Here is a 27249-nt window from a genome sequence, read left to right on the forward strand (position 1 = left end):
GGGAGTCATAGCACCTCTACCTAATACATAGAAACAAACACAAAGAGGCTGCTAAAATGAGGAGACAAAGAAACATGGTCCAAATGAAAGAATAGATCAAAACTCCAGAAAAAGAACTAACTGAAATAAAGATAGCCAACCTATCAGATGCAAAATTCAAAACGCTGGTTATAAGGATACTCAAGGAACTTAGTGAGGACTTCAACAGCATAAAAAAGATCCAGTCAGAAATGAAGGATACACTAATTGAAATAAAGAACAATTTACAGGGAAACAACAGTAGAGTGGGTAAAGCCAAGAATCAAATCAATAATTTGAACCATAAGGAAGCAAAAAAAAAAAAAAAAAAAAAAAAAAAAAAAACCATCAGAAAACAAGAAGAAAAAAGAATTAAAAAAAAAAAAAAAAAGGATAGTGTAAGCAGCCTCTGGGACAACTTTAAGCGGTACAACATACACATCATAGGGATGCCAGAAGGTGAAGAGAAAGAGCAAGAAATTGGAAATCTATTTGAAAAAATAATGAAAGAAAACTTCCCTAATTTAGTGAAGGAAATAGACATGCAAGTCCAGGAGGCACAGAGAGTTCCAAACAAGATGGATGCAAAGAGGCCCACTTCAAAATGCATCATAATTAAAATGCGAAAGGTTAAAGATAAAGAGAGGATCTTAGAAGCAGCAAAAGAAAAACTGTTAGTTATCTACAGGGGAGTTCCCCTAAGACTGTCAGCTGATTTCTCAAAAGAAACTTTGCAGGCTAGAAGGGATTGGCAAGAACTATTCCAAGTTATGAAAAGCAGGGACCTGTGACCAAGATTGCTCTACCCAGCAAAGATATCATTTAGAATTGAAAGGCAGATAAAGAGCTTTTCAGACAAGAAAAAATTGAAAAAGTTCATCAACACCAAAACATTATTATATGAAATGTTAAAAGGATTTATTTAAGAAAAAGAAGAAGATCAAAACTTTGAGCAATAATGGCATAAAATAAAATCTATAAACAATTGAATCTAACAACAAACCAAGCAAACAAGAAAAACAGAAGACAGAATCACAGATATGGAGAGTGTTTAGCTGGTTGCCAGATGGGAGCGGGTATAGCAGAATGGGTGAAGAGGTGAGGGGATTAAGAAGTACAAATAGGTAGTTACAGTATAGCCATGAGGTTGTAAAGTACAGTATAGGACATGGAGTAGCCAAAGAATTTATTTGCATCACCCACGGACATGAACAATGGTGTGGGAAATTCCTTGAGGGCTATGGGGTGCTGTGTGGAGGGGGATAAAGGGGGAAAAATTAGGACAACTGTAATATCGTAATCAATAAAATAGAATTTTAAAAAATTAAATTATATTCATCTATGGGCTTATTATACAACCATTAAAACTGATAATTACAAATTTCAATATTATCTGTCAAAAGTTCAAATGAGAGATGTTTCTGTTCAGGTCCCCTGCCCATTTTTTAATTGAAATGTTTGTTTGTTTGATATTGGATGACTTCCTTAGATGTATTTGGATATTAACCCCTTGTTGGAGCTCTTGTTTGCAAATATCTTCTCCCACTCAGTTGGTTGCCTTTTTGTTTTGTTGGAAGTTTTATTTGCTGTGCAAAAGCTTTTTTATTTGATATTGTTCCATCATTTTATTTTTCCCTTGACTTCCAATGCTTTTGGGAGTCAAATCGATAATATCTTCTTTAAGACCAGGGTTCATAATTTTAGTACCTATGTTTTCTTCTATGTAATTTATTGTTTCAGGACTTATTATTTATGCTTTTGATCCATTTCAAGTTAACTTTTATATATGGGGTCAAGCAATAGTCTAGCTTTATTCTTTTGCATGTGGCTTTCCAGAGGCCAGCAGATATATGAAAAGATTCTCAACTTCACTAGCTATTAGGGAAATGCATGTCAAAATCACAAGATGCCACTTTGCACCTGTTGCAATTGTTATTATCAACAAGACAAGTAATAACAAGTGTTGGAGAGGTTGTGAAGAAATAAGAACTCTCATTCACTGCTGATGGGAATGTAAACTGATACAGCTACTATGGAAAACAGTATGGAGGCTCCTCAAAAACGGAATAGAGTTACCCTATGACCCAGAAACCCCTCCTCTTGATATTTAGCAAAAACAAATAAAAACATTTATTCATAAAGATACATGCCCCCCTCTGTTCACTGCATCCTTATTCATGATACCAAGACATGGAAACAACTAAAGTGTCATTTGATAGATGATTGAATAAAGAAGATATGGTACATATACACAATGAAATACTACTCAGCCATAAGAAAAGATAAAATACTGCTATTTGTGACAACATGGATGGATCTTGAGATGATCATGCTGAGTAAAATAAGTTAAATGAAAAAAGTCAAGAGCCATATGTAGAATATAAAAGCAACAAACAAGAGAAATAAAAACTCATAGATGTTGACAACAGTATAGTGGTTCCAGAGAGGAAGGGGTTTAAGGGGTAAAAAAGGATAAAAGGGGTCAAATATATGGTGATGAAAGGAGACTAAACTTTGGATGAACACCCAATGCAATACACAGATGATAAATTATAGAATTATACATTTAAAACCTATATAATTTATTAACCAATTTCACCAAAAAGATTTGTGTTTATTAAAAATAAATAAAGTTGAGAGAGAAAAGTTAAGTAACTGACACTGAAAAATGGCAATGCCAGAGTTCAACCCAGTTTGTAACCAGAACCTCTGCTATAAAACCCTAAACTAAATCCATCCTCTTCCTCTCTGCTTGATATCCCCATAAGCTGCCAAGAAACACATATCTCAGAGATAACTGTGGACACACACCAATAATCTCATAGCTTTGCCAAATGAAGGCTAGATCAGGTTTCTATTTTATTACTATTTTTTATAAAAAAAAGACAAACATAAAATTCAGAGGTCTAAAACTATATAAACTAAAGGAGAACAAAGAAAATAATAAAAGCAAAAGGTGGAGATGGAGCCCTTGTGCATGGGCCCAAGTGAGTGAACAAGAATTTCAGAATGAAGGATGCTACTGGTATGTCTGTTTCAAAGCATTTATTTAAATAGTTTTTTTTTTAAAGAAGCAAGAAAAAGAGAGGGAGGAGAGAGGGGAAGAGGAAAAGAAGGAAGAATGGAAAGCAACAAGTTTGGTAACAATGAAATAGTCCAAGTCAAAGTCAGTGTGTGTAAGGGAGGATGAGAAAATAAATAAATAAATAGATAAATAAATAAATAACTGAAAACAGGGAACTTATTATAAATTCAGTTTGGTTGCTTAAAAAGGACTTCACAGAAGGGGTATAAATAAGAGAGTTCCCCACTGAACAAATTCAGATCACGAACAAATTTCCGTTCAGTTAATTTCAGTGGGGAGAAATGCTCTGCAGTGCTAGGCAGAAAAGGAAACGTGCATCTGGGAATCTGACAGGACTAAGTTAAGGTGCTGGTTATTTAATAATCTGTCACCCAATTATATCTAAATCTATTTCAGATTCTGTGTGCAGTGAAGGAACTAGCACGGCAAACAAGATGGAAGGGGGTAGAATGCATTAACATTTAAGGAAATATAATTTCAACATGAATAATATTGATTTATTTAGGAAGGAGGAAGTTAATCTTTTAAAGGAACATGAAAAGTAAGTCAAACAAATTTTAGAAAACTAATAAGAGGCAAAATACAGAATTTTACAGAAAAATATGAAGTCCTTAAGGAAGCTATATTTTTAAAAAATAATGCAATAGTCATCAAACATAAACTTCTACTTTTTCATTGTTAACTTGTATAAGAAAGTACCACTTTAAAGCCTTTTTTAATAACTAAAAGAATGGACTTATAGAAATATTGCTTCTTTGAAAGTGTTAATGAATTAAAATGAAGGAACTTTGTAATATAAGCAGGAATCACCCCAAATATTCAACCAGTTATTAAATATATATTGAGTACTCATTATGTATCAGGCACACTATTAAGGCACTGGAACTCTAACAAATAACTGACTTAAACCCACTTCAAAGATTTCTTTAAAAATTATAATAGGTGAAAAAAATCTCTAATGCACCAATCCTTTGTTTTGTGTATTAAAAAAAAAGTGTGGATCAGTTTTCCAATGCCTCCTTCTTATATGTAATAGTAAGTGTTTTTTTTTTTTTTTTCTTGCCATAGGAGAAACATTCATTAATGGTCCATAATCTGTGTAATTTCCAAAGGTTGTGGAGAATATCAATCCAACAGCATAAAAAGCTGCTAGTGCCAGGGAAAAAAAATCTTGTGAACAGAATCCTAGAGTGAGAATATAAGTCAGATGTCCAGTGCCAGACTATGCTAGAACTAGTTGCATGGCATGTAATCTTTAAATCACCAATAAAATAAATAACATTTATGGAACTTTGTTTGATTTCAAAGGTAAAGAAGGAGAAATGATTAATGATTAAACCGGGTCTAAAAGAATCTTTATGGCTCCATTCTCAAGCAGTTTCTTCCTTTATACTCACAAATAGGACCTCCAGTTAGACTATCAAGATTCATGGGATTTTTTCTTACTAGATCAATGTGGAATGTGTGGCAAGTCTCAATATCTAAAAAGTAGAGTCAGTTGCCCCCAAACCACATAGAATGAGGGGTGGTTCACCCAAGGAAGATCAGGATGCTAATATGAGAAGACTGGAAAATGTATGCTGGGCAGGCAAAAAATTCGACATCCATGGCATTTTTAAATCCATAAATGTCTGTCCTTTGTATAAAGGTTTCTTTCATTTTATGTCTTATTCTAAGATCACATCTTTGCTTTGATCTGTAGAATTCACTTTGGGAATGATCCAATTAAAAATGTGTATGTGACTATAAAACAACTGAGCAACTGTTTTTAAGTATAAATTCTCTAAGTTACAAAGGAAGTAGTCTTTTAAAAAAAAAGCTTTTACACACTTTTCATGCTGTCCAAAAGATAGAAAAGTAGACCTTATCCAAGATGGTGAGGCCTGATAAGTGATATGAGCCAGGTCAGGACTGGGAAAATAAAGAAGAGAAATAACTGTTAATCACTTTGAAACAGTATGATGACTTGCTGCCCTGGACTACTTCCTGTGATTGTCCTTACTTCCAGGTGGCAAGAACTATGATGTGCAGGGGAGAGCAGTGGGGGGGAAATGAGACAACTATAATAGAATAATAACCTAAAAAAAAAGAACTATGATATGATCAGCTCAGCATCCTATGCATTTACCAGACAACATGCCACCCATACAAACCAAAAGTAAAGAAACTTGAACAAACTAGCAATAGATCTGTTCTATTATATGCTACTTCCTTAACTACTTATCCAAGACAACTCAGATAACTCTAAAAACTTTAGGTTGCCTTTTACCATGGTTACCACTCAACTATTTGTCATTTGCCTTCTTGGGTTATTTTTGACATTGGATTTCAGCCATTTATGTATACAGAAATAAACCATTTTATAGGACACATGAGGCTAGTCCAGCAAGATAAGACTACAGCTGACAGTTTTGGATAACAAATCTCTGCATTAAGCTTTAAGCTTTGACTCACTTTAAAATAATGTTGAAATTTTTGACATTGCCAGTTACACACCTTAATACTATGAACTTGGAATCAGTTGAGAAATAGAGTGGTCAACAAGATACCAAAATATCAGCTTAATTGCTGGTAAACCAGATTCAAGACTGTGCCCCACCTGATTTTCCTAACACTTTCCCTACAAAATAAACCCATGTGCCCTTTACAACATTATGTCTTACTGCAGGGACAAACTTCACACATACAGATAAGGAAGGAAAACACAAATGTACAAAGCACAGGCCAAGAGAATGAAGAAGAGCAGACCACAGGAGAAGAGCAACACTCACTGCCCACGTCTCACCCAGAAGGGTGTAGAGAGTAAGTGTCCAAGCCTTGCCCCCTAGGTGAAAAGTAAACCACTCCCGGAGAAATAAGTAACAGAGAACTGAGGTAGGTAAGAGGATCTGGTTTTATATGCTGACAAATACATATACGTAGAGTCATGGAATAGTGTTCCTTTCTGAGCAATGAAATAAAAATTTTCTTATTAAAAATAAAGTCAGAAGAAATGGGTTGCCTCCTTTAAAAAATGGCTGTCATTTATTAAGCATCAAATGTGTCAAGTACTTAAATTCTATTGTTCATAAAAACTTTATGGTTATTTTTATCCCTGTGTTGGAGATGGGGAAACTAAGTTTCAGAACATTTAAGTAACTTGCCCCAAACCCTTTCTCTTTCTACTGTATCACAATGCTTCTTGGAAGATTTTTTTCTACCTTGTATCTAAATCCCCTTCCTAAATTGAGGGAGTCCTGCCACCTGAAACTTGTTGGTGGCAGACGCCCCCTCCCAATATGGAAGTTGAAAAAGCTAGACAATTTCTCTCCCTGAACTTGAAAGCTAGACTTGACTAATCAAATATTTGTACCTCAGATATTAACTTTCGATCAATTGACTTAAAAAAAAAAAGGAGGCAGTTTGGAGTTCATTAAATGGTAAAGACAGCACCCTGCACCTAGTGGCCAGCAGCAGTACCTAATGTCTAATAACTACTACCAGGCTCTTCCTCTCATGCATGGATCACCTTGGCTGTGGTTCAGCCAACAGATTCACATAGTCCCTGTCTATGATGGACTGGATCATAGTTCAGTGAATATTTACTCCACCCACACCTGCATTCCACTGTAGGCAGAGTATACCTCCCAGCCCCACTAATGTTGGGGTTGGTCATGTGTCATGCTTTGGTCAAAGCAGCATTAGCCTACATGATGCAGAGGCTTACATGTGCTTGTACACTTTGGCCTGATACTTATGCTACAGGGGTTTGCCATAAGAGCATGCTCTAGGAAGCCTCTTCCCTTTCCCTGAGCCTAAGGAAAGACAGACATGTGGCACATCAGAACCCAGCTCAGATGCTGGAGCTGAGCCCAGCCAACCTGTAACCCAAAGCAGTGCTACCTAGTTGTATTGGATTGGCCAAAAAGTTCCTTTTTTTTCCCATAAGATGACTCTAGTCATGCTTGTCTTTAACTTCATTCAAAACAATTTTCATACTGTAATGTGAAAGCTGTCATATCAGCATGCATTTTTTAAAAACTTACCAAAATTGGTGAATTTTTGTGTAGTCATTTTAATATTAAAGATGGAAGAAAATATGCAACATTTTTGGCATATTATGCTTTATTATTTCAAAAAAAGTAAAAGCACAACTTAAATGCAAAAAATGTTATGCAGTGTGTGGAAAAGGTTCTGTGACTGATCAAACATGTCAAAAGTGGTTTGTGAAGTTTTGTGCTGAAGATTTCTCACTGGACAATGCTCCACAGTCAATAGCATGTTGAAGTTGAAGTTGATAGAGATCAATTCAGGACATTAGTTGAGAACAATCAATGTTATACCAAGAGGGAGACAGCCAACATACTCAAAATATCCAAATCGATAAAGTTTTTGGTGAAAATGAAAAATGTATCTTTTATTTTATGGAAAAAACTAAATGAACTTTTTGGTAAACCCAACACATATTTGTTTCCTGGATCTGCAGTAGCACATTACCACAAATCTGGTAGCTTAAAACAACAAAAATGTATTCTCTCACAGTTTTGGAGGCCCAAAAGCAATTTCACTGGGCCAAAATCAAGGTGTTGGGGGGCCATGCTCTTAAACAGGGTCTGTTTCCTTGCCATTTCCAGATTCTAGATCTGCATTCTTTGGCTCAGGGCCCCTTCCTCCATCTTCAAAGCCAGAGCATAGCACCCTCAAATCTCTTCTATTGACATCATATATCACCTTCTGCCTTCTATGTCAAATGCCTTTCTGCATCCTTTTTATAAGGACACTTATGATCATTTTGGGGGACCACTAGGGTAATCTAGAGCCTTAACTCAATCACACCTGCAAGGCTTCTTTTGCCACATAAGGTAACAATCACAGGTTACAGGGATTAGGACATGGATATCTTGAGAAGGCCATTATTCTGCCTGACATGACAGTCAAGCCCATCCAGAACCCACCAAACCACAGCCAACCTGCAGACCCCTGAGTTTAAGAATAAACACTCATTGTTTTAAATGCCTGAGCTTTGCGGTGGTTCATTGTGCAACATCGCTGCGGCAATAGCTGATTTAACACATCGTTCACTTCCTCCAGCCTTCCCCTTGATTTTCTGAGTGATTAGGCATCTCCAATAAATTCCTATTGGGCTTAAAAGAATTAGAATTAGTTTCTGTCACTTGTAGTCCAAACAAGCTACCTGACGTATATTGACCATAACACTGGACTATCAAATATTAATACTGAAAATGTAAATTACAAACTGATATTTTTCTTAGTACGTGTACCATAATGATCTATTTGGAGAAAATTGAAAAAATAGATGGGGGGAAATTTGACTTCAAGTACATTAAGTGCACAACATTTCTTTTCTAAACAAAATAAACTAAATCAAAACCCTAACCTTCAAATGTGGAGATAAGTAATCAAGATACATGTTTTAACACAGAGAGCCGTTGTTAAAATGATTGCAATAGTGAACGCTGTCCCTAAGAGGCAATGATGAGAACTCTGACAAGACTACTGAATCAAATTGGCATTTTTTTTTTAAGTTTGTTTTAACTCCTAGTTATTCTATCCAAAAGAGATTCCATGGGTCAGAGGAGTGGCCATGAATTAATATCATAAAAAAGGTATAGAGACAGCAGGAAATTGCAAACTATTAGTTAAGCCCTGTGATTTTTTGCCCTCATTTTACATCTTCAACAAAGTAAAAGAGGACAGTAGATGGAAGGTAACTTAAAAATGTGGTGTTCCATAAAGGCCAGCCAAAAGAGCTTCAGGACATTTATTTGAAGTTAGGACATTAGTGCCAGGGTGAGTAAAGAGAATGTAATAGTTTTACATTTTTACAAAGGGGCCTGACAGATCTATATCAAAGGAAAAATGTCCAAGAGACAGAGTGATGGGATAATAGAAACTGGAATTAATACTTGGCTTCCAGGGAGACAAAGAGCAGTGATAACTTGGAGTGCTTCCAATGTAACTCAGGAGGAATGTGTGGGGGTGAGTAGCACACAGGAATAAAGACACCTCCAATATCGGGTGCATATAAGCAAAGACAACTCCTGCATTAGGAGACCTATGTCTGCCTTTTTGAAAACAAAGATCCCAAGCAACATTTCACTGGAAGAATCACAGTTCTTCCTTCTTGAGCCAATTACTTAGAATAGAAAGATCTTCTAGAGGACTTCTGACAAGTGAATTAAGTTAATGTGAATGAGTCCCCTCCAACAAAGAAAGATAGCCATTCTGGACAAAATATGACCCACAAAAATGCATAAGTGAGTTTCAAGTGCAGAAATAGAAATACACAAGTGCTTTAGAGAGAGAGAGATTTCATAGAACAGGAAGTGTGAGCTAACCCCACAGCCTTCCATCCCAGTTGTACTCCTGATGTGGGTCCTAGGACCAGGGCGAGGGACATACCAAGAATCCCAAGAGGCAGGGAAGCTGGAAGCAACCAGACCACTTAGATTAGGCCACAAGCCCCAAAGAACATTAGTAGGAAAAGGCCTATTTAAAAAATCATCTGTTAAATGGCCCCCACTTAACCATCTGGCCAGACAGTTAACGCTTCATTACCTTTGCAAACCCCCGAATGCCATTGTCTTGGCAAGTAGGTAATTTCTTGGTATGCCCTTGCTTTTGTTAGTGCTATGCCTACCAAAAGTCAATAATATTGGTTCCTAAATCTGTCATTGCCTGGATGCTTGTAATTGTAACTCTATAATTTAATTAAATATTAAGAAAATTGATGGAATGTGAGCATGCAAAGACAGAGATTTACTGTTTCTATAGAAACAGCTTGAATTCTTTGAAAAGATTCAATAAAGGTGAGATGCTAAAAATATTGCTATCAAATTAGCTATGAATTACAAAACTGATTAAGTGTTGGGAAGTCTTAAAAATGTAGAACTCTGCCATTAGATTGATAAACAAGTATCTTTAAGTTTCCTTTCACTACAAGTCCTTTAAAGAGAGTAGCATCAAAAATGATACATTACGAATGTCATAAAATTTCAACAGTCAGTAAATGACATATATTTGACAGACTTTAAGTATATTTTATTGGTTAAGCTATGACAGTTGTCCTAATTCCCCCCCCCTTTGCTCCCCTTCAACCAGTACCCCCTTCGCTACAGCAATCCCCACCCTTAGTTCATGTCCATTGGTCATGCATATAAGTTCTTTAGCTTCTTTATTTCCTGTATTTTTCTTAACATCTCCCTGTCTATTTTGTTCCTACCAATAGTGCTTCCTTTTTTAATATGCTTTATTGATTATGCTGTTACAGTTGTCCCAATTTCTTTTTCTTTTGTTCCCCTCCACCCAGTGACCCCTCCACAATTGTCCCCCCCCCCTTAGTCCATGCCCATTGGTTGTGCATATAGTTCTTCTCAACATCTTCCTGTCTACTCCACTCCCTCCTACTATGCTTCTTAATTCCTGTACCATCTCCCTCCCTTTCCCCACTTCCTTCTCCCCGCAGACCTCCCCCAAAAATGCTCCCATACCTATAATTTTTTTCTCACTCGTATCGCCTACTTATTTTGCCTTTGTTTTTATTACCTAGCTTCTGTTGTTGGTTGTTGTGATAAAGTTTTCATTTTAATGTTCATAGTTTTGATCCTCTTTCTCCTAAACAAGTCCCTTTAACATTTTATGTAACAGTGGTTTGGATCTAATGAACTCATTCAGTTTGACTTTGTCCTGGAAGCACTTCCTCTGCCCTTCTATTCTGAATAACAGTTTTGCTGGATAGAGTAATCATGGTTGTAGGTTTTTGCTTTTCATTACTTTGAATATTTCTTGCCTGCAAAGTTTCTTTTGAGAAATCAGCTGAGAGTCTTATTGGGACACCTTTGTACATAATTCTCTTCTTCTCTCTTTCTGCTTTTAATATTCTCTCTTTATCTTTAATTTTTGACATTTTGATTATAATGTGTCTTGGTGTGGTTCTCCCTGGTTCCAGTTTTTGGAACTGTCTGTGCTTCCTGGACCTGTAATTCTATTTCTTTAGGGAAGTGCTGCTTCATTATTTTTTCACATAATTTTTTTAATTTCTAGTTCTTCTTCTTCTCTTTCTGGCAACCCTATGCCTTAGATGTTGGCCTGCTTATAGCTGTCCCATTGGTTTCTGAGCCTCTCCTTATTTTCCTCACTTTTCATTTCCTCTTTCTCTACTGGTTGACTGTTTGTTCCTTTCCTATGTTCAATTTGTTGATTTGATCCCTGGTTTTCCTTCCCTCACCACTAGTTTCATATATGTTTTCATTCATTTCAGCAGGACTAACCTTCATTTCTTTCCCATCTTGTTTAAGAGCTGCTGTTACGTCTATAAGCATTCATATAACCAAAGCTCTGAACTGTGCCTCAGAAAGGTTTTCCATCTGCTGAGCCATTAGATTAGATATTTTCTGTCTGGTCAACTGCGTGGTTGGGATTTCTCTCATGATCTGCGCCATCCTGACAGTTCTTCTTTTACCTTTGCTTCCTGGGCATGGCTGTCACACCACCTATGCTATAGGGGGTGGAGCCCCATGTACTTATCACAACCCAGCGGCCCTTCTCAGCACACAGCTCTTCTCAGCACACGGTGGCACTTTGTTTGGGGACAGGGGTCCAAGATGGATTCCTGCCATTCACTCTCCTCTGAGAGACCAGGAGCTTCCTCCTCCGTCTCCACGCCCTCCAGCCCTCACAGTCGGAGGCAATGGAGTGTGCCTTTCCCGGCAGTGAAATCGCAAGCTGACGGGTTTGGTCTGCAGCCAGGGGTGCTCCCCAGGCTCTTCTTGCCTCCCTTTAAATATGGGTATCTGTGCTTACACACTCCCGCTGTCATTACCGCTGCTGCTGCCACCAACACAGCTTGACCTCTTTATCCTGGTTTTGCCCCTCCTCCCCATCTGGATGAGCACCACTTCTTTATAACTTCATATGTTGGACTTCCATGTAGCTTTATTTTCTGGAATTCTGGTTATTTCTCATTTTGTGGTAGTTGTATTCCTTCTTAGTTGTGGAGGGAGATGGAGCGTGTCAGTCTAGGCCTCCATCTTGGCCGGAAGTCGATCATAATTATGCTTCTTAATCCCTGTACCATTTCTCCCATTTTCCTTCTTTCCCCTTCCATCTGACACCCCTCCAAATGATCTTCATGCCTATGGTTTTGTACCTGTACTGGTTGTTTGCTTGGTTTGGTTTTGTTTGTTTGTTTAGATTCAGTTGTTGATAGTTCTGAATTTGTTGCCTTTTTAATGCTCATGGTTTTGATCTTCTTTTTCTTAAATAAGTCCCTTTAACATTTCCTGTAATAATGGCTTGGTGGTGATAAACTCCTTTACCTTGTCTGGGAAGCCCTTTATCTGCCCTCTTACTATAACTGATACATTTGCTAGAGAGTGTAATCCAGGCTGTAGGTCCCTGCTTTTCATAACTTTGAATACTTCTTGCCAGCCCCATATTGCCTGCGATGTTTCTTTTGAGAAATCAGCTGATAATCTTATGGAAACTCCTTTGTAGGGAACTGTTTTTCTCTTGATGCTTTTAAGATTCTCTCTTTATCTTTAACCCCTGGCATTTTATTATGACGTCTCTTGGTGTGTGGTCCTCTTTGGGTCTAACTTGTTTGGGACTCTGTGCTTTCTGGACTTGTATGTCTATTTCCTTCACCAAATTAGGGAAGTTTGCTTTCATTATTTTTTCAACTAAGTTTTCAATTTCTTGCTCTCCTTCTGCTCCCTCTGGCATCCCTATGATTCAGATATTGGCATGTTTGGAGATGTCCCAGAGGTTCCTAAGCTTATCCTTGTTTTTTAGAATTCTTGTTTCTTCTTTTTATTCAGGTTGAATGTTTATCTCTTCCTTATGTTCCAAATTATTAGTCTGAATCCAAGCTTTCTTCCCTTTTCTGTTGGTTTCCTATGGATTATTCTTTATTTTATTTAGTATAACCTTTATTTCCTTCCTTTATTTTTTTTTCTTGTACTAAAGGAGTTCTATGAGCATCCTGATAACCAGTGTTTTGAACTCTGCATCTGACAGGTTGGCTATCTCCTTTTTGTTTAATTCTTTTTCTGGGGTTTTGTTCTGTCCTTTCATTTGAGCCATATTTGTTTGTCTCCTCAATGGCAGGTTCCCTGTATTTGTTTCTGTGTATAAGGTAGAGTTTCTTTCACTCCCTGTCTTCATAGCATGGCTTAAGTAGAAAGGCACCTGTAAATTGTGTGGGGCAGACCCTTAGGTAATTGCTATAGCAGTGAAACCCCCTTCACTGCTTTGTGGTTGTGTGGCAAGGGCTTGGAGAGGGGATAATGTAGCCTGGCTTCTGGCAGTTTGCCCAGCACTCGCCCCATTTCCAATCACTTCACCCATTTCCTATGTGTGACTGGCTCCCTTCCAGCTGCTGCCCCAATGGTGAATCCTGGAGTGGGTGGGTTTGCATACATTCTAAGACCACATTGGCCCTTTAAGCAGTGAAAATCCAGCAGTTTCTTTCACCTCTTCAACTCCCACTGATTTTTACAGCCAGCAGTAACAGTTCTGGAACCCTGGGCTATGTGGTCTGGCCTAGGGTTGGGACTACTTGCTCTTAAGGTATCCCTACCATCCATTTCTCCACCACTGCTGCCATACCACTTTTCGATGCTATGCCACCTATCGCCCCACTCCACAACTCCACCCCTCCTACCCAACTGGATGAATGTGTCTTCTTTAAATGCTTGGCTATTGGACTTCTGTACAGCTCAATTTTCTGATGGCTCTAGGTGTTATTAGTTTTGAGATCTGGTTGTAAATCTTTCTATGGTTGTGTGAGGAGGCAAAGCATGTCTATCTGCTCCTCCATCTTGACCAGAAGTCTATATCTGACACATTTTAATGTAAAATAAATATTTAAGATATTTATATATTTTTAAATTTCTCACATTAACTCATAATAAAAATACTTGTTTAAAAAGTAAATTTTAAAAATAATCATTATTAAAAATAAATAAATAAATAAAAATAATTATGATTGAATCAATTTTTAAATGAAAGTATTGTACTAAGTAGATTTCTGACTTGGAAAACTCATTCAAATATTTTAGGTTATTTTTAAATCCATAAAATGAGGAGAGTAAAAAGCTAACTTCTGAAGATGCTTCTATCTGGTATACATATTCCACAGAGTTACTATTCTCCTATAAGAGTTAGCCTATGTGGAAAACTATTGATATCAGGTTAAATTTAAGCAAAGCACCTAGTACTTCTGGCAAAGGAACTTACTTCCCTTTGGTTGTCAGAAGACACAGCACTGCAAATAACAGAGGAGTCACCTGGGAATAAAAGATATTCAAGTAAATGAAAGGACAAACTTAAAACTCACTAATCCAAGAAATGCAGAGTTAAGATTGAAAACCTAGCCTGGTACCAGCATTAAGTAAGCTTTTTGTCTTTCCTCCTACTACACGAGTGCCAATTAAGAACAGTGTCAGCTGAGAGAGGCGTATAATAGAAAATGCTAACAGAATGTTAACTCTAATAGCCAGAAGATAGTGGCTTTAATAAGGCATCTGAAAGCAAAGGAATTTTTAAGAAATGAGGAAAAAGGGAAATTACTAAGCAAGATGAGATGAGCCAGAGGCAGGGATGAGAAGCTGGTAAGGCAGTCCTCAGGCGGGCAATGCTCAATCAGACCACCCCCTAAGCAATGTCCCTTCTCTTGTTTTAGACCCCATTCCACCCCCCTCTGGCTCATTCCTGCTCATTCCTGGCTGAACTCTGTCCCACCCCAGAAGCCAGTGACCTAAACCCGCATCAGGCTGCCATCCCTTCCCTAGGGCTTTGCCCTGTCTGCACACAGAAAAAATGTCCATCCGATAAAGACATTTTAAACCAAAAGCATATTTAATGTAGTATCTTCTAAAGCCTATTAAGTGTGAGTCAGGGCAAATTAAGTTAAGAAGGCATTTTAAGTGGAACATCCAACCAAGAGGACTGTGGGAACAGGGGGGCGGGCAAGGGAAGAGAGAGCAATGGGGGGGAAATTGGGACAACTGTAATTGAATAACAGTAAAATAAAATAAATTTTAAAAAATAATAAAAAAGAAACTTTGAATGATGTTATGCAATATGATCATCCTGAAACATAGTTGGACTCTTCCTTGACACTGCTTTGAGCACTTTTACATTTTATTTTAGGGGGGGAAATTTTTTAAATATAGGAAAGAGGAAAATGAACCCCTGTGTAGCCATCATCTGCTTTAATAATTATCAGTATATGGTCAATCTTGTTTTATCTGCTTACTTTCTAATTTTCCCCATTCCTCCACTGGATTATTTTAAAGCAGATCCATATAGCAAATTATTTCATCCATAAGTATTTGGGTATGTATCTAAGAGATACCTGTATTTCTTACAATATCACTATCATACCTCAAAAAAACAATAATAATTCCTTAACCATAAGCTATTCAGTCAGTATTTAAGTTCCTTGGGAGTAATTTTTAAAACCATAATATTAATACAATAGACAGAGGACAAAGCTGTAAGCACTACCAATGGAAGCTAAAGAATAATACTACTAGTAGGGGTAAAGTAAAATAAAACAACCAACCTTGAGACACAACCAATCACATCATAAATGCTCCCTAAGCCAAAAGCCTACAGTTGGCAGCCAGACAACACCACCTCCTACCTCCCTGTCCATGCCCTCAACCCTGCAGCACAGATTGACCGCCGTGGCATATCTTTTCCTTTGAGGACACTGTATACCATGCTTGTTTTAAAACTAATTGTTTACAAAATTGAAGGGAGTTATTAATTCCCACAGCACTATAGCAAGGCTTAGATTTTGTGACACAGAAAGGCTGGTATTAAACAATCACAGAGCACTAAGTAGGACTGCTTAAAAGAGCCCATTTGCACAAATGATGGGGAACCTGTCAAGAAATGAAAATGAAAGAATGACTCTTGGTGAATGGATAATGGTGAAGGAAAAGGGCTCTTGAGTTGGACTGTCTGGGTTCTAATTCCAGCTCTCAGCTTACATGCTGAGGAATCTTAAACAAACTGCTTATTTTATTAGTACCTTAGTTTCAATGTTAAGTGAGGTCGATAACAAGATCTATCTCAGAGCCCTATTTTGAAAATGAAAAGAGATAATGCATAAAAAAAAATATCTGGATGACCAATTGCCCTCGATATAGGACTTTCAGGGCTAAAACAGGAACAGTACCAGGCAAACTGGGCTGGTTGGTCACTCTACAAAAGAATATCTGATACACAGAAAGTACTCAATAAATACTAACACAAGTGGTAGTAGCAAATGAGGTAAAGTAGAGCTTTAGTTCCTAAACAAAGGAGATGATAATAGCTGATTTCCAAAACTATTCCAAAATAGAATTTACTCTCTATAACTAGTGATCTCTCCAAATCTGGAAGTATTCAAACACATTGAAAGGGAATATGTGTCAAATCTAATGGACTTAATTAATGTTCTAAAACCTAACTGGATCAACAGAATTTCCTGGTGAGTTTCCTTAAAATGAACATCTACCTGAGTCCCTTGACTTAATATATTTTATTTCAGATATGGGAATCTATATCCTTCTTAAAGTTTCTTGGTGGATTCCAATCAGCAGCCAACTTAATTACTTCCAAAATTTCTTCTAATCCTCAAATTTTATGTTTCCAAAAATTTCTAAAACTCTCTTGTTTCAAATCCAAAAATATATATTAGATTCCTACGTGTACCAAACATCTAAGTCTTAAAACTTCCCCCAAGTGAAACAAAACCTTACCCATATGTTTTGGGGATGTTTTATAAGTTTTGAGGTGAGTTGTTGTTGTGGGAGGGTGTTCATTTTATTTTTTTAACTAGATAAAGTGAAATTTTCACCATCTGCTTCTGAGCCTCTGGTGGATTTATACAAGGTGATTCAATCATATCAGAAAAAAATGAGTAACTGACTGTCTGATTCTTCTAAGTGACACAACTCCATCCTGTTATGAAGCCTGTAAGCAAGAGACTGGTTGTGACATTGGAGACAATGGTGAATGTTTCAGAAGCTGTCTTGCCTTCTGGGAAAGGGAGAGGTGTAAAGTTATTTACACCAGGTAATACAGCAAGCCAGGGGACACGCCGGAAATAGGATCTGAATCTCCCACCCACCAGTCCATGGTCCCTGTAATACAACCTAAGGGGAAACGCCCCTTATCTGAGCCAAGAAGCAGACAGAGGACTTTCATTTAGAGGCTCATAAATGCTTCTCTGAAAAAAAGAATATTCCCCTGTCATGCTCAATCAAGCCTAAACCAAGATGAGGGAATGAGGAAGTGCTATTTATTTTTGTAAGATGAAAGACCACTGCTTATTTACTCACTTCCTGTCAGTACCACAGAAGGGCTTGTCTTCCCAATCATTCTTCACGCCTGGTCTCACGCAGTGCTGTTTGGAAGGCAGATTGGGGCAAGAAGATACAGGGTGATTCCTACAGCTGGCCTAGAAAAAAAGAGATTTTCCATTTTCTTTATAAAGGCATATAGTATTTGAGTTGATTAGATTTCTGAGTGCATAACTCAATGCAGAAACTTCAAAGGTTTAACAAGTAAAGTATTAAATGTCACTGGAAGGCCTGAAAAAAAAAGATAATTTCTTTTACCCAAAATCTTAACCTACTCCTAAGAAATAATTCAATCTGTTTAGACTGAAACTGTTTGTATGTAGTTACATATTTCTTTTCAAAATATTTTCATCTTTTTCACTTCTATTCTCTGACATGTGGCGAACTGATTCCTGAAGGGTAAGAATCAAGCCCACCTTTACACACACACACACACACACACACAGAGCTTCAAAATACCCACTACAGTTTATAATTGAATAATACTTTGGAATTATTCAATTCTAAAAATAAATAAATGTATTATATAATTAACTATAATTTTAAAATGCCTAGATTCTATGACACTAAACAGGTATTTTGAACTAAGTCATGAGTGGAAGAAGAAAACATGATTTATTTTTCTGCCTCAAAAACTGGATAAAATAATGGTCTATTTATGGGTTTTTTATGTTTTTTTATATTCTTAACATGTACATAATTAACACCTGTTTGCTTCAAAATCCAAAAACTAAATAAATGTTTACAAAGCTGGCAAGTATAAATCAAAGTCTGTACACATAAGTGTGTAAGAAATAACACCTTATTTTTTTATAACTCAACTTGAATTATGGCTCCAAGGGCTCTTTTTCACTGGACAGGTGAAAAACTCAACCCTTCCCCCTGGAGCCAAGAAAACAGGGAAGATGAAGAGACACCAGTTCACATCAGTTGGTCCTGCATTTATTTCTTACAGCACAGTAGTGATCACCTTCCACCAGGTCAGAGTTGAGCCTTGAAGATGGATTTGAGACTCTAAGGGTAGGGAGGGGTATGGAAAAGACAAAGGAAGACTTGGGTATGGTGGGGGCAGGTAAAAGAAGAAAGAACACCAAAAAGAGAAACTCCCGAACTTCCATCTAAAGCATAGTCCATTAAAACAATCTCATTTTATTTTTTAATTGAATTTATTAGAGTGACATTGGTTATACAATTCTGTAACACATCATCTGTATATCATATTGTGTGTTCACTACCCCAAGTCAAGTCTCCTTTCATCACCATTTATCCCCCCTTTACCCTCTTCTACTTCCCTCCAACCCCCTTCCTCTCTTGTAATCACCACACTGTTGTCTGTGTCTATGAGGATTTTTTCCTTTGCTTAATCCCTTTACCTTTCTCACCCAGATCCCCTCTCCTCTGACAGCAGTCAGTCTGTTCTCTGTATCTAAAAACATGCTTCTGTTTTGTCTGTTAGTTTACTTTGTTCATTAGGTTCCACATACAACTGAAACCATATGGTACTTATCTTTCTCTGACTGGCTTATTTCATTTAGTATAATACTCTCCAGGTTCATCCATGCTGTCACAAAAGGTAATGTTTCTTTCTTTTTTATGCCTGAGTAGTATTCCATTCTGTAAATGTACTGTGAACCCACCAAGCCCTGATGATAGTACAAAGAAAGGATTTATTTAATATTTTCTTCTGAGTAGTCTCTCCTTCCACATGGGGATCTCATTAGAAGAAATTCTAGGAATTCCTGCTTTCTCTGGATCCCTTCCATGTTCTTGAAGCCATGAAGCTAATCAAGGTTCTGTCTTTATTGGGTAGAGGAAGAACCCTAAAGTTCGCTGAAGTTGAAAAAAGAGATCTTTCACACCTTTTACATCTTTTAAAGTTGAACAAGACATCTTTATCTTGCTAATATTGACTGTCTTTTATATCTCCACTTGGATGTATGTTATGCAAAGTTAGTGTTTACTTACTGTAATTAACAAAGACCTTTTTTCCACCAAGAAGAAGGGAAAGAAAAATCACATCCTGCTACACATAGGCAGAAAAAAAATGGAAGATAAGAAAGTTAGTTGCCTACTTTTTACTCAGTGATTTAGGAACAAAGTTGATTAACACAGTAGCATGTTCTTGAAGAGTTCACAGTTTTGTGGAAAAGACAGACACAAATATCTTGCTATAATATGAGTACTCTCTAAAAAGAATTTTAAAATTGCAGTGGACTTACAGATTGAGACTGAAGGCAGTTATTTCTGCCTAAAGATATCTGAAAAGACTTCATAAAGGAGTAACATTTCAACAAGCCTTTAAGCATGACTTCAATGGGTAAGTAAAGACAGTGGGATGACAAACCATATGTGCAACGCATAAAAGGATGAAACCACATGACGTGTTTATAGACTCTCAAGTAGAACAGTGAGACTAAAATACAGGGGTGATCAGGGAGAGGAATGGCAACATGGAAGGGTAGGTTGTGACCAGGTTTCATATAAGTGATCCCTGTACAATTGGGCAATTCTGACATCTTGTAAAATAGTCCATCATAAAAGGCTTGCCTGGTGCTAAAGTAGAGATATCTAGAGCTAAGATATGAAGTGAAATTGTGTCCCAAAGTCACATAGCAAAGAATTAATTATGATATGTACCTCAATTGCTGACCTGCCTCCTGGTCTATGTGTATTAAAGAACACACTATTTGTTATTAGTCCCTCATTCTGTATTTTTCCCATTAAAGCCTACAAACTTTGTGATCCTCTCACTAAACTGAAGAATGTCTTTCTAACTCACTCTCCAACTCCTCTCAAGCCAACGATCCCTCCTCCAATGGATGAATTTAAATTCAACATCCATATCTTTATTAGAAAAGGTAGAAATTGGGTCTTTCATTTTTATTTTTCCCCTCAATTTGCCACTGATGAGATTGGAAGAAACTGCATCTGCGATAGATATTGATGCCTCATCTTCCTTTATATTCAGTTTCTAACAATTTCAGTCAAAAACCAATACCAGAAAGTGAGGACTGGAATAGCCAAGTATCCAGTTGTATGAATGTTTATGCCAGTTCAATATCTGATATTCTTCTTTTTTTCCAAGATAATGGAATGATCCCCCCCCCCGAAAGAAAATCAATAAGCCTTTGTGAATCAAAAAAAGCTAAACACATTACAGAGTTAGGTACTAATTAGAGGGGGCAAACTAATGTTGATGGCACAATTCTCTCAAAAAACAGGGTGTTCCTCTTATAAGTCCAACCATTGCTACTTTCTCATACACATTTGTGATTGTATGCTATAAGCATGGATGTTTTAAATTTAGGGTTAGAGAAATGATTGTTTCATGATTTTATATATTTGGTTTTTTCATGAGTTCATTGTGTTATCACTGTGTTCTATTCTCCATGTGAACCTCTCCCAGACAAAGGAGGGAGAATATGGAGGAAACTACATGTTGCTTTGTTAACCCAACTTCCTGACATTTCCACAATTGCTAACTTTGGACCGATGATATTTCAGCTGATTGCTGTTGTAAGCTAAATTAACTTACCCAGGTTTGGGTGCATTCTCATTTTCTTTACACAAGAAACTATCCACATAATAATTGAAATAATTTTTATCAAGAAAACTAAGTAGTTTTTTTAAGATAAAAAGGAAATTATATATTATTAAAACTAAGAAAAGATTTTAAGGGCTGTTGATCGAAGTCTTATAAAAAGCTTCTAACCATCCCTTAAAATAAGCAAAGAGTTGGAATAATTTTTGGAGAGAGCAGCAGTGAAAATCTTAAAAATAAAAAAGGCTTTATCCACCATAAAAATTGTTGGACACAGATACATCTTCCCTAATGTAACCAGCTCAGCTGAGTACATTTTCATTTTATCTATGATTGTGCCTCAAATGGGTAAACAAAATCTTGAACATAAAGGGTTCCTGATTTTCTCATTTTTCTTGGTAATTTGTTTTTGTATAAAATACATCTTTGACTGTTGAAATACAAAATAACAATTGTAACAATAGATGAAACTGGTCATCTCAATATGCCATTTCTCTGATATAGTACAGACACGACAAACCGTCCATGTTCGGCTAGCTCTGGAGAATGGCCGAAAATTGCCAACAATCCTAAAATAGGCCAGACACTGCTACCATTACAAAACAAAGTAGTAATTCAGAAAGTATTGGAGCAATGTTAAATAAAATCTTTGATGTGCAGAAAACAGTGGATTTAATTATGAGTGAGTGATCCTTGCACAATTGGGCAGTTCTGAAGTCTCATAAAATAGTCCATCTTAAAAGGTTTGCCTGATCCCAAATTTGGGACAGCTAAGGGTAAAAAGTGTCATGGAATTATAAGATCAGAATCAGCTGCTACCCTCGCTGCCAGACAGACTGAGCCTTGTATAATCAAATACAAAATTTTTCAGCTTCTAGAGACAACCACAAAGATGACAGTTCAAGCCTTTGTTTTACAGGTGAGGAAAATGAGTCCCAGAGAGTCTAGGAGACTTGTCCAAAATCACCAAGCTAAAGTCCCCTAATCCTTCAGCTCTCTAATTGAATGTAGCAAATACAATGGTAAAGAATACTGACATCCTCTCTGTTCTCATTTATTCATTCAATATTTTATGTTGAGTGTCTACTATATGCCAAATACAATGCTAAAAGCTTATATCTACTGGGAAAAACAGACGTTACAATAAATAACAGTATCTATTTTCTCCCTTTTTAAAGTGTTTTATTTTATTGATGCTCAATATTTTCTCCCTTTCAAAATAAAATACTGATAGTTTTCACCATAAAAGTAATATATGCCATTGATAGAAATTTTGAAAACTACAGAAAAGTTAAAAGGAGGAAAAAGAACAACTACCACTATTGACAACCACTTTCAACATTTGGTATATTTCTTGTCAATCTTTTTCTTAAGTATAATTTTCATTTGATCTTCCTTTATTTCTTTTCAAGCAGCTGTGATCATCCTGCATATACAACTATATATCTTACCATGTAGCATTTCCTCATGTTATTACAGACTCTTTGTAGTCATCATTCACAACAGCTGCAAAATATCCTAAATGAGTATAATCATCTATCCAGTGTTATTTCCACTTTTGGGAGGTTATGTATTTATAAAGTAGGAGCACATTTTCAAAATTTTTTTTTCCATATTTTGGAATACTACCTTAGAAAATCAATTTATCATTAATTGATATCTCAATTTGCTCCATGGAGATTTAAGGCTGTTTCCTAAAATTTCCAGAATTGTGATGAGAGTCAGAAGGTGTGACCCTCCTGGAAGCATATCATCTAGTGGTTTTTTTGACAGGACATTTTTACTGCCACTAAGGATATGAGAATTGCACAGTTTCTTTATCACTTAGACACCACTAAGAGTCTCAATGTCTAATATTCTCAACCATAGAATAGATTAGTTTATCCTGCCTATGAAATTATCTGTCATTAGTACAGTAGAAGTTCTCTACCTTTCTGAGTTCCTCAGTATGTACTAGACACCCAGTTAAATTCAAATTTTAGATAAATAACAATTTTAGAAGTATTCATTTTAAATCTAAAATTCAAATTTAACTCAGCATCCTATATATTTATTTTATAAATCTGGCAACCCTATCAACTCTGCCCCTTGCTGGTTGTTAGACCTGAGTAATTTTCTTACACCTCTCAACATCTTCTGGAAAATGAAGAGAATCATGTCCATCTCATAGGATAAACACATCTCACAAAATAAAATAGAAAAGCGCTTTCCTTCATTCCTCCACTCTGAATTTCATATTCTCCTCTTCTTCCTTACCTACTCCTCACCCCCCAGCTCTGATTTATCTCCACTTCAATGTAGATCTGGGACTCCCAACCCAGCCCCTGACCCCCTACCCCTGAACTTGTGAGTATGAGGCTGGTTCCATGAAGTGGTTAACAACAAAACTTGACTCCAGATCTGCTGGGATAACACAATTCAGTATGATAGTGAGTGCTAAGGAGACATATTATGAGGCTACATATAGTAGAGGCACCCAACCCAGACTATGGAATCAGGGAAGGCCTTCAGAAGGAATATCAGAACTGAGAATTAAAGGATGAGAAGGAGTTCTCAAGGAATGGGGGAAGGGCACATGAATGTAGTCTTCAAGGCAAAGAGACTCAAAGGTACCAAACTGTCATGGAATTGACAGAGAATGAGAAAGAAAAGTGCTGAGAGAAGGTGGCTGGCTCATCCAACGGCCTGTGGGTTATGTTGGATCATTGGATTTATCCCAAGAACAGTAGTAACCATGAGCTGGAGGGGCAAAGATTAAGCAGAGAGGTGGTATGATCTATTTTACAAATGAGAACTCTCCCTCTGGTTGTATGGTGAAGGAAAAACTATAAGGACAAGACTGATAACAGAAAGATGAGTTTTAAGGGTTGTTGCATTAATTCACTCAAAAGACGACAGTCACGGTGGATAGATTACACATCCCTCCTGCCTTTATAAAGGGAAAAAGGAAAAGATTAAAAGTAGGTGCCTGAAATGGGGCAGGACAGAAAAAGGCAGCAAGAACATCTTGGACAGTTTATAATCCTGCCTCTTTGTATCATCAGAATCTTCTACTAGCTTGTAATAGAAAACCTATTCCATGCTTGAAGCGAAGGAAGAAATTTATACTGTACCTATAAACTGCAGGGGTCTTATGTCCACACAAAGACCTGCACATGAATGTTTATAGTAGCTTTATTCAAAATTGCCAAAATTTGGAAGCAAACAAGAAGCCCGTCAATAGGTGAATAGACAAATTGTGGTACATCCAGACAATGAAATATTATTCAGATGCAAAAAGAAATGAGCTACCAATACCCCAAAAGACATGGAGGAAACTTAAATGCATGTTCCTAACTGAAAGAAGCCAACCCAAAAAGGCTACATACTGTTATAATTCCAACTATATGGCATTCTATAAAAGGCTAAACTATGGAGAGAGTAAAAAAAGATCAGTGGTTACCAACAGTTAGGCAGAAGGGAAGGATAAATAAGTGGAGCACAGGAGATTTTGAGGGCAGTGAAACTATTCCATGTGATACTCTCGTGGTAGTCGCATGTCATCATACATCTGTCAAAACCTATAGATGTACAACACAAAAAATAAACCCTGGGGTAAATTATAAATCTTGGGTGAAAATGCTTTGTCAAGGTAGGTTCATCTGTTAGAAAAAATGTTTCATTGGGTACATGAGAGATGATGGTGGGGGAGGGTGTGACTGTGTGAGCACAGGGGATATATGGAAACTCTGTACTTTTTTCTCAATTTTACTGTGCACCTAACACAGCTCTAAAAAGTAGTCTATTCATTTAAGAAAAAAAAAAAAAAAAAAAACCACCTCCAGGAATAGAATTGGCTTTAGGAAAAGCTAGATACAGAGTTTCAACCAGTGTTTTAAGGACCAGGTTTCTCTCACCCTCCATCTCCTGCTTTGACCACCTCTGTGTGCACTACGCTCTCAGACTCTACTTGCTCCCATGGTGGCTGCAGCAGATCTAGACCCCCCAATCTCACTGCTCTAAAACCAGTGGAAATGAATATTTACATCTAGCCCTAGTGGTTCTAGCATCTAACAAGCATGATGGGATCATATCATCCTGAACCAATGTGGCCAGGTCTGGAACACATCGAGGATAGAGTCACTTCTATTAGGCATGGACTGAGGTGGGGGAGGAATGAGACCCAAACAAAATCTGGGGGCTGTTACCAAAGCAGGGTCAATCCATGCTGGATAGTTAAGAACTGTACTTCGTTTATCTTCAGTTTTGGAAACCCAAAATAAATCTGAAGAGAATGGCTCAGAAAGAACATGGTGATAGAAGAGAACCCAACCCTGGCTGGTGTGACTCAGTGGATTGAGTGCCACTCTGCAAACCAAAGGGTCGCCGGTTCAATTCCCAGTCAGGGTATATGCCTGGGTTACTGGCCAAGTCCCCAGTTTGGGGCACACGAGAGGTAAACATAGAATAATGTTTCTCTCCCTCTCATTCTCCCTTCTTTCCCCTCTCTCTAAAAATAAATAAATAAAATATTTATTTTCAACAAAAGAGAAGAGAACCCAAATATGAAGCTAGTCCATATCCTGTATGGCTAAAGATAGGTGATAGTCAAAATCTTTAACTGGTATGGGCCAGGGACTGACAACACAGAATGGATGTTAGCTGTTACGTTTACCAGTGGTAGATGGCACACACCAGCCTTCCCTGGGGAGGCTCTACAATTTGTCGGGCTAGAGTTGATGGAATCAATACTTCGGAGTCTCCAAACCAAACAAAATGAAATGTTCTAAAGGCTTAAAGAAGAAAAGAAAAATGCAAAGGCGAGAAGGGCAGAGATCATCTTACACACCTAATGATTTTCAAATGACTTTAAAATAATTCAATTCTGTTACCTTTTCTTTCATTTTCCTTTCAAACCTGGAACTCATATAGACCGGACACATTTAATTAAATACGAAATTTAACATTAGAATTAACAAGGGATGATGATGCCTTCCACAGTTCCAGTTTTCCAAGCAAATATTCACAGGGAGCATAGAACACGTTTTCTATAATTTTTTTATGTGAGCAAATGATTCTCTAAGGTAATTTCTCTATATACCACCCCTGATGAATACATACACATGGAATTATGTCAAAATTGAATTTTGTTAAATCTAGTTATATTTCAAAAGTAGCCCAAACACAGATCCCTCCTGGTAAAAAGCACAATTTAACTTTGTAAAGTGAACTGGAATCCTGTGTTTTGGACACCTAATTACAAAGGGTCATCAATAAGGGATCATAGAGCAATAAACATTGATTGAGGGTTGACCCCATGCCTAGCATTATGCTGACAAAGAGAGGATACCAAAAGAAAAAGAAAAGCATATTTCCTGCTGTTATGGAGCTCACAACTTGATTAGGGGCTAAAGCCCTTTACACAAATGGAACATTGAAAGAATAACATAGAAACATATAAGAGCAATATAGGTGCTGAGTGGTGTAATACATCCTGTAAGGACCAAGGAGACCAGGAGGAAGAGGATTCTGTTCATAAAATGCTTCAGCAACCTCAGATAAAAGTATGTGATGAACACACAGCCAGGATCCACTTGAGAGGCGGTGGAAACCAAATTACCCCCCTGGGACTCTGGGCTCTCCTCACAGACCTGCCACCATCTCGCTCTTGCACCTTTGGCAAATTACCTTGCCTTCCCTGCAAGATGGGAGAAGCAATCGAGTCCTATTCTTCAGGGCTGGTAGAGAATAAATAATAAAGAAATGGGAAACTCAGTAAAAGATGAGTTGCTAATAAATCCTGACTAGTTAGTGTCCGGCCCCGAATGGAGTGCCACATGGAACATATGGCATCGCGGGTTGTAGGCGGTTATGTATCACCGACTCTGTTGAATCTGTCAGAGAGGTGAAAGGGTCTGCCTACACAATCTGTTATTCATTACTGTGAGGTATATTTGCCACATGGAAATGCAGATAACTTCTCAGATTAAATGCACACGTCTGCCCCCACTGTAATATGAAAGCATAATTGTCATTAACAAAACCATGTTTTTCTTACATTGAAAAGGAAGCACGAAACACCGCAATTAAATATTTTGACCAACACCGTGATTAATTAAGAGGTTTATAAAGTGGTCCAGGAAGGTCAAAATTTAACATGTCTTATTTTCTTTCTTATTACACAGAAAATATAAAATGGTAGTGAATGGCTGAGTATCACTTACCATAGCACTTATCTTTTCTCGTAGCAATTGTGTGAAAGAGATACT

Source organism: Furipterus horrens, unplaced genomic scaffold, assembly GCF_987537825.1.
Source record: "Furipterus horrens unplaced genomic scaffold, mFurHor1.1.pri manual_scaffold_2, whole genome shotgun sequence".
Classification (NCBI taxonomy): Eukaryota; Metazoa; Chordata; class Mammalia; order Chiroptera; family Furipteridae; genus Furipterus; species Furipterus horrens.